At 52.1% G+C, this 12,237-nt stretch overlaps 1 protein-coding gene across 2 annotated transcripts in view; it reads left to right on the forward strand.

Annotated features, from left to right (window-relative positions):
- SNX19 (sorting nexin 19) overlaps nt 1-12,237 on the forward strand; it is a 148,687-nt gene that overhangs the window by 44,263 nt on the left and 92,187 nt on the right. The gene's annotated exons all lie outside the window — the stretch shown is intronic.

Here is a 12,237-nt window from a genome sequence, read left to right on the forward strand (position 1 = left end):
AGGCTGCATGTAGAGAGACAGCAGAGAGAGAGGCTGCATGTAGAGAGACAGCAGAGAGAGGCTGCATGTAGAGAGACAGAAGAGAGAGAGGCTGCATGTAGAGAGAGCAGAGAGAGAGGCTGCATGTAGAGAGACAGCAGAGACAGGCTGCATGTAGAGAGACAGCAGAGAGACAGGCTGCATGTAGAGAGACAGCAGAGAGAGAGGCTGCATGTAGAGAGACAGCAGAGAGACAGGCTGCATGTAGAGAGACAGCAGAGAGAGAGGCTGCATGTAGAGAGACAGCAGAGAGTGGCTGCATGTAGAGAGAGAGGAGAGAGAGGCTGCATGTAGACAGAGAGGAGAGAGGCTGCATGTAGAGAGACAGCAGAGAGAGGCTGCATGTAGAGAGACAGAAGAGAGATATGCTGCATGTAGAGAGACAGCAGAGAGAGAGGCATGTAGAGAGGCTGCGTGTAGAGAGGCTGCGTGTAGAGAGGCTGCATGTAGAGAGGCTGCATGTAGAGAGGCTGCATGTAGAGAGACAGAAGAGAGAGGCTGCATGTAGAGAGACAGCAGAAAGAGAGGCTGCATGTAGAGAGACAGCAGAGAGAGAAAGGCTGCATGTAGAGAGACAGCAGAGAGAGAGACTGCATGTAGAGAGAAAGGAGAGGCTGCATGTAGAGAGACAGCAGAGAGAGAGGCTGCATGTAGAGATAGAGAGGCTGCATGTAGAGAGACAGCAGAGAGAGAGGCTGCATGTAGAGAGACAGCAGAGAGAGAGGCTGCATGTAGAGAGACAGCAGAGAGAGGCTGCATGTAGAGAGACAGAAGAGAGAGAGGCTGCATGTAGAGAGACAGCAGAGAGAGGCTGCATGTAGAGAGACAGCAGAGAGAGAGACTGCATGTAGAGAGAAAGGAGAGGCTGCATGTAGAGAGACAGCAGAGAGAGAGGCTGCATGTAGAGAGAAAGAAGACAGGCTGCATGTAGAGAGACAGCAGAGAGAGAGGCTGCATGTAGAGAGACAGCAGAGAGAGAGACTGCAGGTAGAGAGAAAGGAGAGGCTGCATGTAGAGAGACAGCAGAGAGAGAGGCTGCATGTAGAGAGACAGCAGAGAGAGAGGCTGTATGTAGAGAGACAGCAGAGAGAGAGACTGCATGTAGAGAGAAAGAAGACAGGCTGCATGTAGAGAGACAAGAGAGAGAGGCTGCATGTAAAGAGACAGCAGAGAGAGGCTGCATGTAGAGAGACAGCAGAGAGAGAGGCTGCATGTAGAGAGACAGCAGAGAGGCTGCATGTAGAGAGACAGCAGAGAGGCTGCATGTAGAGAGACAGCAGAGAGACAGGCTGCATGTAGAGAGAGAGCAGAGAGACAGGCTGCATGTAGAGAGACAGCAGAGAGACAGGCTGCATGTAGAGAGAGTGGCTGCATGTAGAGAGAGAGGCTGCATGTAGAGAGAGAGGAGAGAGGCTGCATGTAGAGAGAGAGGAGAGAGAGGCTGCATGTCAAGAGACAGCAGAGAGAGAGGTTGCATGTCGAGAGAGAGGCTACATGTCGAGAGACGGCAGAGAGAGAGGCTGCATGTAGAGAGACAGCAGAGAGAGGCTGCATGTAGAGAGACAGCAGAGAGAGAGAGGCTGCATGTAGAGAGACAGCAGAGAGAGAGGCTGCATGTAGAGAGAGAAGAGAGAGGCTGCATGTAGAGAGAGAAGAGAGAGAGGCTGCATGTAAAGAGTCAGCAGACAGAGGCTGCATGTAAAGAGACAGCAGAATGAGAGGCTGCATGTAGAGAGACAGCAGAGAGACAGGCTGCATTAGAGAGACAGCAGAGAGAGGCTGCATGTAGAGAGACAGCGGAGAGAGGCTGCATGTAGAGAGACAGCAGAGAGGCTGCATGTAGAGAGACAGCAGAGAGAGGCTGCATGTAGAGAGACAGCAGAGAGGCTGCATGTAGAGAGACAGCAGAGACGCTACATGTAGAGAGACAGCAGAGAGAGAGGCTGCACGTAGAGAGACAGCAGAGAGGCTGCATGTTGAGAGACAGCAGAGAGAGAGGCTGCACGTAGAGAGACAGCAGAGAGAGGCTGCACGTAGAGAGACAACAGAGAGGCTACATGTAGAGAGACAGCAGAGAGAGAGGCTGCATGTAGAGAGACAGCAGAGAGGCTGCATGTAGAGAGACAGAAGAGAGAGAGGCTGCATGTAGAGAGACAGAAGAGAGAGAGGCTGCATGTAGAGAGACAGCAGAGAGAGGCTGCATGTAGAGAGACAGCAGAGAGAGAGGCTTCATGTAGAGAGACAGCAGAGAGAGAGGCTGCATGTAGAGAGAAAGAAGAGAAGCTGCATGTAGAGAGACAGCAGAGAGAGAGGCTGCATGTAGAGAGACAGCAGAGAGAGAGACTGCATGTAGAGAGAAAGAAGAGAGGCTGCATGTAGAGAGACAGCAGAGAGAGAGGCTGCATGTAGACAGCAGAGAGAGAGGCTGCATGTAGAGAGACAGCAGAGAGAGAGGCTGCATGTAGAGAGACAGCAGAGAGAGAGACTGCATGTAGAGAGAAAGGAGAGGCTGCATGTAGAGAGACAGCAGAGAGGCTGCATGTAGAGTGAAAGAAGAGAGGCTGCATGTAGAGAGACAGCAGAGAGAGAGGCTGCATGTAGAGAGCAGAGAGAGGCTGCATGTAGAGAGACAGCAGAGAGAGAGGCTGCATGTAGAGAGAGGAGAGGCTGCATGTAGAGAGACAGCAGAGAGAGAGGCTGCATGTAGAGAGACAGCAGAGAGAGAGGCTGCATGTAGAGAGACAGCAGAGAGGCTGCATGTAGAGAGACAGAAGAGAGAGAGGCTGCATGTAGAGAGACAGAAGAGAGAGAGGCTGAATGTAGAGAGACAGCAGAGAGAGGCTGCATGTAGAGAGACAGCAGAGAGAGAGGCTTCATGTAGAGAGACAGCAGAGAGAGAGGCTGCATGTAGAGAGACAGCAGAGAGGCTGCATGTAGAGAGACAGCAGAGAGGCTGCATGTAGAGAGACAGCAGAGAGGCTGCATGTAGAGAGACAGAAGAGAGAGAGGCTGCATGTAGAGAGACAGCAGAGAGAGGCTGCATGTAGAGAGAGAGCAGAGAGAGAGGCTGCATGTAGAGAGACAGCAGAGAGAGGCTGCATGTAGAGAGACAGGAGAGAGAGAGACTGCATGTAGAGAGAAAGAAGAGAAGCTGCATGTAGAGAGACAGCAGAGAGAGAGGCTGCATGTAGAGAGACAGCAGAGAGAGACTGCATGTAGAGAGAAAGAAGAGAGGCTGCATGTAGAGAGACAGCAGAGAGAGAGGCTGCATGTAGACAGCAGAGAGAGAGGCTGCATGTAGAGAGACAGCAGAGAGAGAGGCTGCATGTAGAGAGACAGCAGAGAGAGAGACTGCATGTAGAGAGACAGCAGAGAGGCTGCATGTAGAGAGAAAGAAGAGAGGCTGCATGTAGAGAGACAGCAGAGAGAGAGGCTGCATGTAGAGAGCAGAGAGATGCTGCATGTAGAGAGACAGCAGAGAGAGAGGCTGCATGTAGAGAGAGGAGAGGCTGCATGTAGAGAGACAGCAGAGAGAGAGGCTGCATGTAGAGAGAAAGAAGACAGGCTGCATGTAGAGAGACAGCAGAGAGAGAGGCTGTATGTAGAGAGACAGCAGAGAGAGGCTGCATGTAGAGAGACAGCAGAGAGACAGGCTGCATGTAGAGAGACAGCAGAGAGACAGGCTGCATGTAGAGAGAGTGGCTGCATGTAGAGAGAGAGGCTGCATGTAGAGAGAGAGGAGAGAGGCTGCATGTAGAGAGAGAGGAGAGAGAGGCTGCATGTCAAGAGACAGCAGAGAGAGAGGTTGCATGTCGAGAGAGAGGCTGCATGTAGAGAGACAGCAGAGTGAGAGGCTGCATGTAGAGAGACAGCAGAGAGGCTGCATGTAGAGAGACAGCAGAGAGAGAGGCTGTATGTAGAGAGACAGCAGAGAGAGGCTGCATGTAGAGAGACAGCAGAGAGAGAGACTGCATGTAGAGAGACAGCAGCAGAGAGAGGCTGCATGTAGAGAGACAGCAGAGAGACAGGCTGCATGTAGAGAGACAGCAGAGAGACAGGCTGTATGTAGAGAAACAGCAGAGAGAGAGGCTGTATGTAGAGAGACAGCAGAGAGAGGCTGCATGTAGAGAGACAGCAGAGAGAGAGGCTGTATGTAGAGAGACAGCAGAGAGAGGCTGTATGTAGAGAGACAGCAGAGAGAGGCTGCATGTAGAGAGACAGCAGAGAGAGGCTGTATGTAGAGAGACAGCAGAGAGAGAGGCTGCATGTAGAGAGACAGCAGAGAGAGGCTGTATGTAGAGGGACAGCAGAGAGAGGCTGCATGTAGAGAGACAGCAGAGAGAGAGACTGCATGTAGAGAGAAAGGAGAGGCTGCATGTAGAGAGACAGCAGAGAGAGAGGCTGCATGTAGAGAGAAAGAGGGCAGGCTGCATGTAGAGAGACAGCAGAGAGTGAGGCTGTATGTAGAGAGACAGCAGAGAGAGGCTGCATGTAGAGAGACAGCAGAGAGAGAGGCTGCATGTAGAGAGACAGCAGAGAGAGAGGCTGCATGTAGAGAGACAGCAGAGAGAGAGGCTGCATGTAGAGAGACAGCAGAGAGACAGGCTGCATGTAGAGAGACAGCAGAGAGACAGGCTGCATGTAGAGAGACAGCAGAGAGTGGCTGCTTGTAGAGAGACAGCAGAGAGTGGCTGCATGTAGAGAGAGGAGAGAGAGGCTGCATGTAGAGAGACAGCAGAGAGAGAGGCTGCTTGTAGAGAGAGAGGAGAGAGAGAGGCTGCATGTCAAGAGACAGCAGAGAGAGAGGCTGCATGTCGAGAGACGGCAGAGAGAGAGGCTGCATGTAGAGAGAGAGAAAGCAGAGAGAGGCTGCATGTAGAGAGACAGCAGAGAGGGAGGCTGCTTGTAGAGAGAGGAGAGAGAGAGGCTGCATGTCAAGAGACAGCAGAGAGAGAGGCTGCATGTCGAGAGACGGCAGAGAGAGAGGCTGCATGTCGAGAGACAGCAGAGAGAGGCTGCATGTAGAGAGACAGCAGAGAGAGAGGCTGCATGTAGAGAGACAGCAGAGAGAGAGGCTGTATGTAGAGAGACAGAAGAGAGGCTGCATGTAGAGAGACAGCAGAGAGAGAGGCTGCATGTAGAGAGACAGCAGAGAGAGAGGCTGCATGTAGAGAGACAGCAGAGAGAGAGGCTGCATGTAGAGAGACAGCAGAGAGAGAGGCTGCATGTAGAGAGACAGCAGAGAGACAGGCTGCATGTAGAGAGACAGGCTGCATGTAGAGAGACAGCAGAGAGATAGGCTGCATGTAGAGAGACAGCAGAGAGACAGGCTGCATGTAGAGAGACAGCAGAGAGTGGCTGCATGTAGAGAGAGAGGAGAGAGTGGCTGCATGTAGAGAGAGGAGAGAGAGGCTGCATGTAGAGAGAGAGGAGAGAGAGAGGCATGTAGAGAGACAGCAGAGAGAGAGGCTGCATGTAGAGAGACAGAGAGAGGCTGCATGTAGAGAGAGCAGAGAGAGGCTGTATTTAGAGAGACAGCAGAGAGAGAGGCTGCATGTAGAGAGACAGCAGAGAGACAGGCTGCATGTAGAGAGACAGGCTGCATGTAGAGAGACAGGCTGCATGTAGAGAGACAGGCTGCATGTAGAGAGACAGCATAGAGTGGCTGCATGTAGAGAGAGAGGAGAGAGAGGCTGCATGTAGAGAGAGAGGAGAGAGAGGCTGCATGTAGAGAGACAGAAGAGAGATATGCTGCATGTAGAGAGACAGAAGAGAGATATGCTGCATGTAGAGAGACAGCAGAGAGAGAGGCTGCATGTAGAGAGACAGCAGAGAGAGAGGCTGCATGTAGAGAGACAGCAGAGAGAGGCTGCATGTAGAGAGACAGCAGAGTGAGAGGCTGCATGTAGAGAGACAGCAGAGAGGCTGCATGTAGAGAGGCTGCATGTAGAGAGGCTGCATGTAGAGAGGCTGCATGTAGAGAGGCTGCATGTAGAGAGGCTGCATGTAGAGAGGCTGCATGTAGAGAGGCTGCATGTAGAGAGACAGCAGAGAGAGAGGCTGCATGTAGAGAGAGATAGCAGAGAGAGAGACTGCATGTAGAGAGAAAGGAGAGGCTGCATGTAGAGAGACAGCAGAGAGAGGCTGCATGTAGAGATAAAGAAGAGAGGCTGCATGTAGAGAGACAGCAGAGAGAGAGGCTGCATGTAGAGAGCAGAGAGGCTGCATGTAGAGAGACAGCAGAGAGAGAGAGGCTGTATGTAGAGAGACAGCAGAGAGAGGCTGCATGTAGAGAGACAGCAGAGAGAGAGGCTGCATGTAGAGAGACAGCAGAGAGAGAGGCTGCATGTAGAGAGCAGAGAGAGGCTGCATGTAGAGAGACAGCAGAGAGAGAGGCTGTATGTAGAGAGACAGCAGAGAGAGGCTGCATGTAGAGAGACAGCAGAGAGAGAGGCTGTATGTAGAGAGACAGCAGAGAGAGGCTGCATGTAGAGAGACAGCAGAGAGAGAGGCTGTATGTAGAGAGACAGCAGAGAGAGGCTGCATGTAGAGAGACAGCAGAGAGAGACTGCATGTAGAGAGAAAGGAGAGGCTGCATGTAGAGAGACAGCAGAGAGAGAGGCTGCATGTAGAGAGACAGCAGAGAGAGGCTGTATGTAGAGAGACAGCAGAGAGAGAGGCTGTATGTAGAGAGACAGCAGAGAGAGAGGCTGCATGTAGAGAGACAGCAGAGAGAGGCTGTATGTAGAGGGACAGCAGAGAGAGGCTGCATGTAGAGATAAAGAAGAGAGGCTGCATGTAGAGAGACAGCTGAGAGAGAGGCTGCATGTAGAGCGCAGAGAGAGGCTGCATGTAGAGAGACAGCAGAGAGAGAGGCTGTATGTAGAGAGACAGCAGAGAGAGGCTGCATGTAGAGAGACAGCAGAGAGAGAGGCTGTATGTAGAGAGACAGCAGAGAGAGGCTGTATGTAGAGAGACAGCAGAGAGAGAGGCTGCATGTAGAGAGACAGCAGAGAGAGACTGCATGTAGAGAGAAAGGAGAGGCTGCATGTAGAGAGACAGCAGAGAGAGAGGCTGCATGTAGAGAGACAGCAGAGAGAGGCTGTATGTAGAGAGACAGCAAAGAGAGAGGCTGCATGTAGAGAGACAGCAGAGAGAGAGGCTGTATGTAGAGGGACAGCAGAGAGAGGCTGCATGTAGAGAGACAGCAGAGAGAGAGACTGCATGTAGAGAGAAAGGAGAGGCTGCATGTAGAGAGACAGCAGAGAGAGAGGCTGCATGTAGAGAGAAAGAGGACAGGCTGCATGTAGAGAGACAGCAGAGAGAGGCTGCATGTAGAGAGATAGCAGAGAGAGAGGCTGCATGTAGAGAGACAGCAGAGAGACAGGCTGCATGTAGAGAGACAGCAGTGAGTGGCTGCATGTAGAGAGAGAGGAGAGAGAGGCTGCATGTAGAGAGACAGCAGAGAGAGAGGCTGCTTGTAGAGAGAGGAGAGAGAGAGGCTGCATGTCAAGAGACAGCAGAGAGAGAGGCTGCATGTCGAGAGACGGCATAGAGAGGCTGCATGTAGAGAGAGAGACAGCAGAGAGAGGCTGCATGTAGAGAGACAGCAGAGAGAGAGGCTGCTTGTAGAGAGAGAGGAGAGAGAGAGGCTGCATGTCGAGAGACAGCAGAGAGAGAGGCTGCATGTCGAGAGACGGCAGAGAGAGAGGCTGCATGTAGAGAGACAGCAGAGAGAGAGGCTGCATGTAGAGAGACAGCAGAGAGAGAGGCTGCATGTAGAGAGAGAAGAGAGAGGCTGCATGTAGAGAGACAGAAGAGAGACAGGCTGCATGTAGAGAGACAGCAAAGAGACAGGCTGCATGTAGAGAGACAGCAGAGAGAGGCTGCACCTAGAGAGACAGCAGAGAGAGGCTGCATGTAGAGAGTCAGCAGACAGAGGCTGCATGTAAAGAGACAGCAGAATGAGAGGCTGCATGTAGAGAGAGGAGAGAGAGGCTGCATGTCTAGAGACAGCAGAGAGAGATGCTGCATGTCTAGAGACAGCAGAGAGAGAATGCATGTAGAGAGAGAGGAGAGAGACAGAAGAGAAGACAGGCTGCATTAGAGAGACAGCAGAGAGAGGCTGCATGTAGAGAGACAGCAGAGAGAGGCTGCATGTAGAGAGACAGCAGAGAGACAGGCTGCATGTAGAGAGACAGCAGAGAGACAGGCTGCATTAGAGAGACAGCAGAGAGAGGCTGCATGTAGAGAGACAGAAGAGAGAGAGGTTGCATGTAGAGAGACAGCAGAGAGAGATGCTGCATGTAGAGAGACAGAAGAGAGAGAGGTTGCATGTAGAGAGACAGAGAGAGAGAGGCTACTTGTAGAGAGACAGCAGAGAGAGAGGCTACATGTAGAGAGACTGCAGAGAGAGAGGCTGCATGTAGAGAGACAGCAGAAAGAGAGGCTGCATGTAGAGAGACAAGAGAGAGAGGCTGCATGTAGAGAGACAGCAGAGAGAGACTGCATGTAGAGAGAGAAGAGAGAGACGCTGCATGAAGAGACAGCAGAGACAGAGGCTGCATGTAGAGAGACAGCAGAGAGACACTGCATGTAGAGAGAGAGGCTGCATGAAGAGACAGCAGAGACAGAGGCTGCATGTAGAGAGACATCAGAGAGAGGCTGCATGTAGAGAGACAGCAGAGAGAGGCTGCATGTAGAGAGACAGCAGAGAGGCTGCACGTAGAGAGACAGCAGAGAGAGAGGCTGCACGTATAGAGGCAGCAGAGAGAGGCTGCACGTAGAGAGACAGCAGAGAGAGAGGATGCATGTAGAGAGACAGCAGAGAGAGAGGCTGCATGTAGAGAGAGAAGAGAGAGGCTGCATGTAGAGAGAGGAGAGAGAGGCTGCATGTAGAGAGACAGCAGAGAGAGAAGCTGCATGTAGAGAGACAGCAGAGAGAGGCTGCATGTAGAGAGACAGCAGAGAGGCTGCATGTAGAGAGACAGCAGACAGAGGCTGCATGTAGAGAGAGGAGAGAGAGGCTGCATGTAGAGAGACAGAAGAGAGGCTGCATGTAGAGAGACAGCAGACAGAGGCTGCATGTAGAGAGAGGAGAGAGAGGCTGCATGTAGAGAGACAGCAGAGAGAGACTGCATGTAGAGAGACAGCAGAGAGAGAGGCTGCATGTAGAGAGACAGCAGAGAGAGAGGCTTCATGTCTAGAGACAGCAGAGAGAGAGACTGCATGTCTAGAGACAGCAGAGAGAGAGGCTGCATGTAGAGAGACAGCAGAGAGGGAGGCTGCATGTAGAGAGACAGCAGAGAGAGAGGCTGCATGTAGAGAGACAGCAGAGAGAGAGGCTTCATGTCTAGAGACAGCAGAGAGAGAGACTGCATGTCTAGAGACAGCAGAGAGAGAGGCTGCATGTAGAGAGACAGCAGAGAGGGAGGCTGCATGTAGAGAGACAGCAGAGAGGGAGGCTGCATGTAGAGAGACAGCAGAGAGGGAGGCTGCATGTAGAGAGACAGCAGAGAGGGAGGCTGCATGTAGAGAGACAGCAGAGAGGGAGGCTGCATGTAGAGAGACAGCAGAGAGGGAGGCTGCATGTAGAGAGACAGCAGAGAGGGAGGCTGCATGTAGAGAGACAGCAGAGAGACAGGCTGCATGTAGAGAGACAGCAGAGAGAGTCTGCATTGGAGAGAAAGCAGAGAGAGAGGCTGCATGTAGAGAGACAGAAGAGAGAGAGGCTGCATGTAGAGAGACAGAGAGAGGCTGCATGTAGAAAGACAGTAGAGAGAGAGGCTACATGTAGAGAGACAGCAGAGAGAGAAGCTACATGTAGAGAGACTGCAGAGAGAGAGGCTGCATGTAGAGAGACTGCATTGAGAGAGGCTGCATGTAGAGAGACTGCAGAGAGAGAGGCTGCATGTAGAGAGACAACAGAGAGAGAGGCTGCATGTAGAGAGACAGCAGAAAGAGAGGCTGCATGTAGAGAGACAGCAGAAAGAGAGGCTGCATGTAGAGAGACAGCAGAGAGAGACTGTATGTAGAGAGAGAAAAGAGAGAGGCTGCATGAAGAGACAGCAGAGACAGAGGCTGCATGTAGAGAGACAGCAGAGAGAGAGGCTGCATGTAGAGAGACAGCATAGAGAGGCTGCATGAAGAGACAGCAGAGACAGAGGCTGCATGAAGAGACAGCAGAGACAGAGGCTGCATGTAGAGAGACAGCAGAGAGAGGCTGCATGTAGAGAGAGCAGAGAGAGGCTGCATGTAGAGAGACAGCAGAGAGAGGCTGCATGTAGAGAGACAGCAGAGAGGCTACATGTAGAGAGACAGCAGAGAGAGAGGCTGCACGTAGAGAGACAGCAGAGAGGCTGCATGTAGAGAGACAGCAGAGAGACAGGCTGCATGTAGAGAGACAGCAGAGAGAGAGGCTGCATGTAGAGAGACAGAAGAGAGAGAGGCTGCATGTAGAGAGACAGCAGAGAGAGGCTGCACGTAGAGAGACAACAGAGAGGCTACATGTAGAGAGACAGCAGAGAGAGAGGCTGCATGTAGAGAGAGACGAGAGAGGCTGCATGTAGAGAGAGGAGAGAGAGGCTGCATTAGAGAGAAAGCAGAGAGAGAGGCTGCATGTAGAGAGACAGAGAGGCTGCATGTAGAGAGACAGAGAGAGGCTGCATGTAGAAAGACAGTAGAGAGAGAGGCTACATGTAGAGAGACAGCAGAGAGAGAGGCTGCATGTAGAGAGACTGCATAGAGAGAGGCTGCATGTAGAGAGACTGCAGAGAGAGAGGCTGCATGTAGAGAGACAGCAGAGAGAAAGGCTGCATGTAGAGAGACAGCAGAGAGAGAGGCTGCACGTAGAGAGACAGCAGAGAGAGAGGCTGCATGTAGAGAGACAGCAGAGAGAGAGGCTGCATGTAGAGAGACAGCAGAGAGAGGCTGCATGTAGAGAGACAGCAGAGAGAGAGGCTGCATGTAGAGAGACAGCAGAGAGAGAGGCTGCATGTAGAGAGACTGCAGAGAGAGGCTGCATGTAGAGAGACAGCAAAGAGAGAGACTGCATGTAGAGAGAAAGAAGAGAGGCTGCATTAGAGAGACAGAGAGAGAGGCTGCATGTAGAGAGACAGAAGAGAGAGAGGCTGCATGTAGAGAGACAGAGAGAGGCTGCATGTAGAGAGACAGCAGAGAGAGAGGCTACATGTAGAGACAGCAGAGAGAGAGGCTACATGTAGAGAGACTGCAGAGAGAGAGGCTGCATGTAGAGACTGCAGAGAGAGAGGCTGCATGTAGAGAGACTGCAGAGAGAGAGGCTGCATGTAGAGAGACAGCAGAGAGAGAGGCTGCCTGTAGAGAGACAGCAGAAAGAGAGGCTGCATGTAGAGAGACAAGAGAGAGAGGCTGCATGTAGAGAGACAGCAGAGAGAGACTGTATGTAGAGAGAGAGAAAAGAGAGAGGCTGCATGAAGAGACAGCAGAGACAGAGGCTGCATGAAGAGACAGCAGAGAGAGAGGCTGCATGAAGAGACAGCAGAGACAGAGGCTGCATGAAGAGACAGCAGAGACAGAGGCTGCATGTAGAGAGACAGCAGAGAGGCTGCATGTAGAGAGACAGCAGAGAGGCTGCATGTAGAGAGACAGCAGAGAGGCTACATGTAGAGAGACAGCAGAGAGAGAGGCTGCACGTAGAGAGACAGCAGAGAGGCTGCACTTAGAGAGACAGCAGAGAGAGAGGCTGCACGTAGAGAGACAGCAGAGAGAGGCTGCACGTAGAGAGACAACAGAGAGGCTACATGTAGAGAGACAGCAGAGAGAGAGGCTGCATGTAGAGAGACAGCAGAGGGAGAGGCTGCATGTAGAGAGACAGCAGAGAGGCTGCATGTAGAGAGGCTGCATGTAGAGAGACAGCAGAGAGGATGCATGTAGAGAGACAGAAGAGAGAGAGGCTGCATGTAGAGAGACAGAAGAGAGAGAGGCTGCATGTAGAGAGACAGCAGAGAGAGAGGCTGCATGTAGAGAGACAGCAGAGAGAGGCTGCATGTAGAGAGACAGCAGAGAGAGAGACTGCATGTAGAGAGAAAGAAGAGAGGCTGCTTGTAGAGAGACAGCAGAGAGAGAGACTGCATGTAGAGAGAAAGAAGAGAGGCTGCATGTAGAGAGACAGCAGAGAGAGACTGCATGTAGAGAGAAAGAAGAGAGGCTGCATGTAGA

This window comes from Phyllobates terribilis, unplaced genomic scaffold (genome assembly GCF_046119375.1).
Source record: "Phyllobates terribilis strain yellow unplaced genomic scaffold, ASM4611937v1 Scaffold_12__6_contigs__length_324123572, whole genome shotgun sequence".
Lineage (NCBI taxonomy): Eukaryota > Metazoa > Chordata > Amphibia > Anura > Dendrobatidae > Phyllobates > Phyllobates terribilis.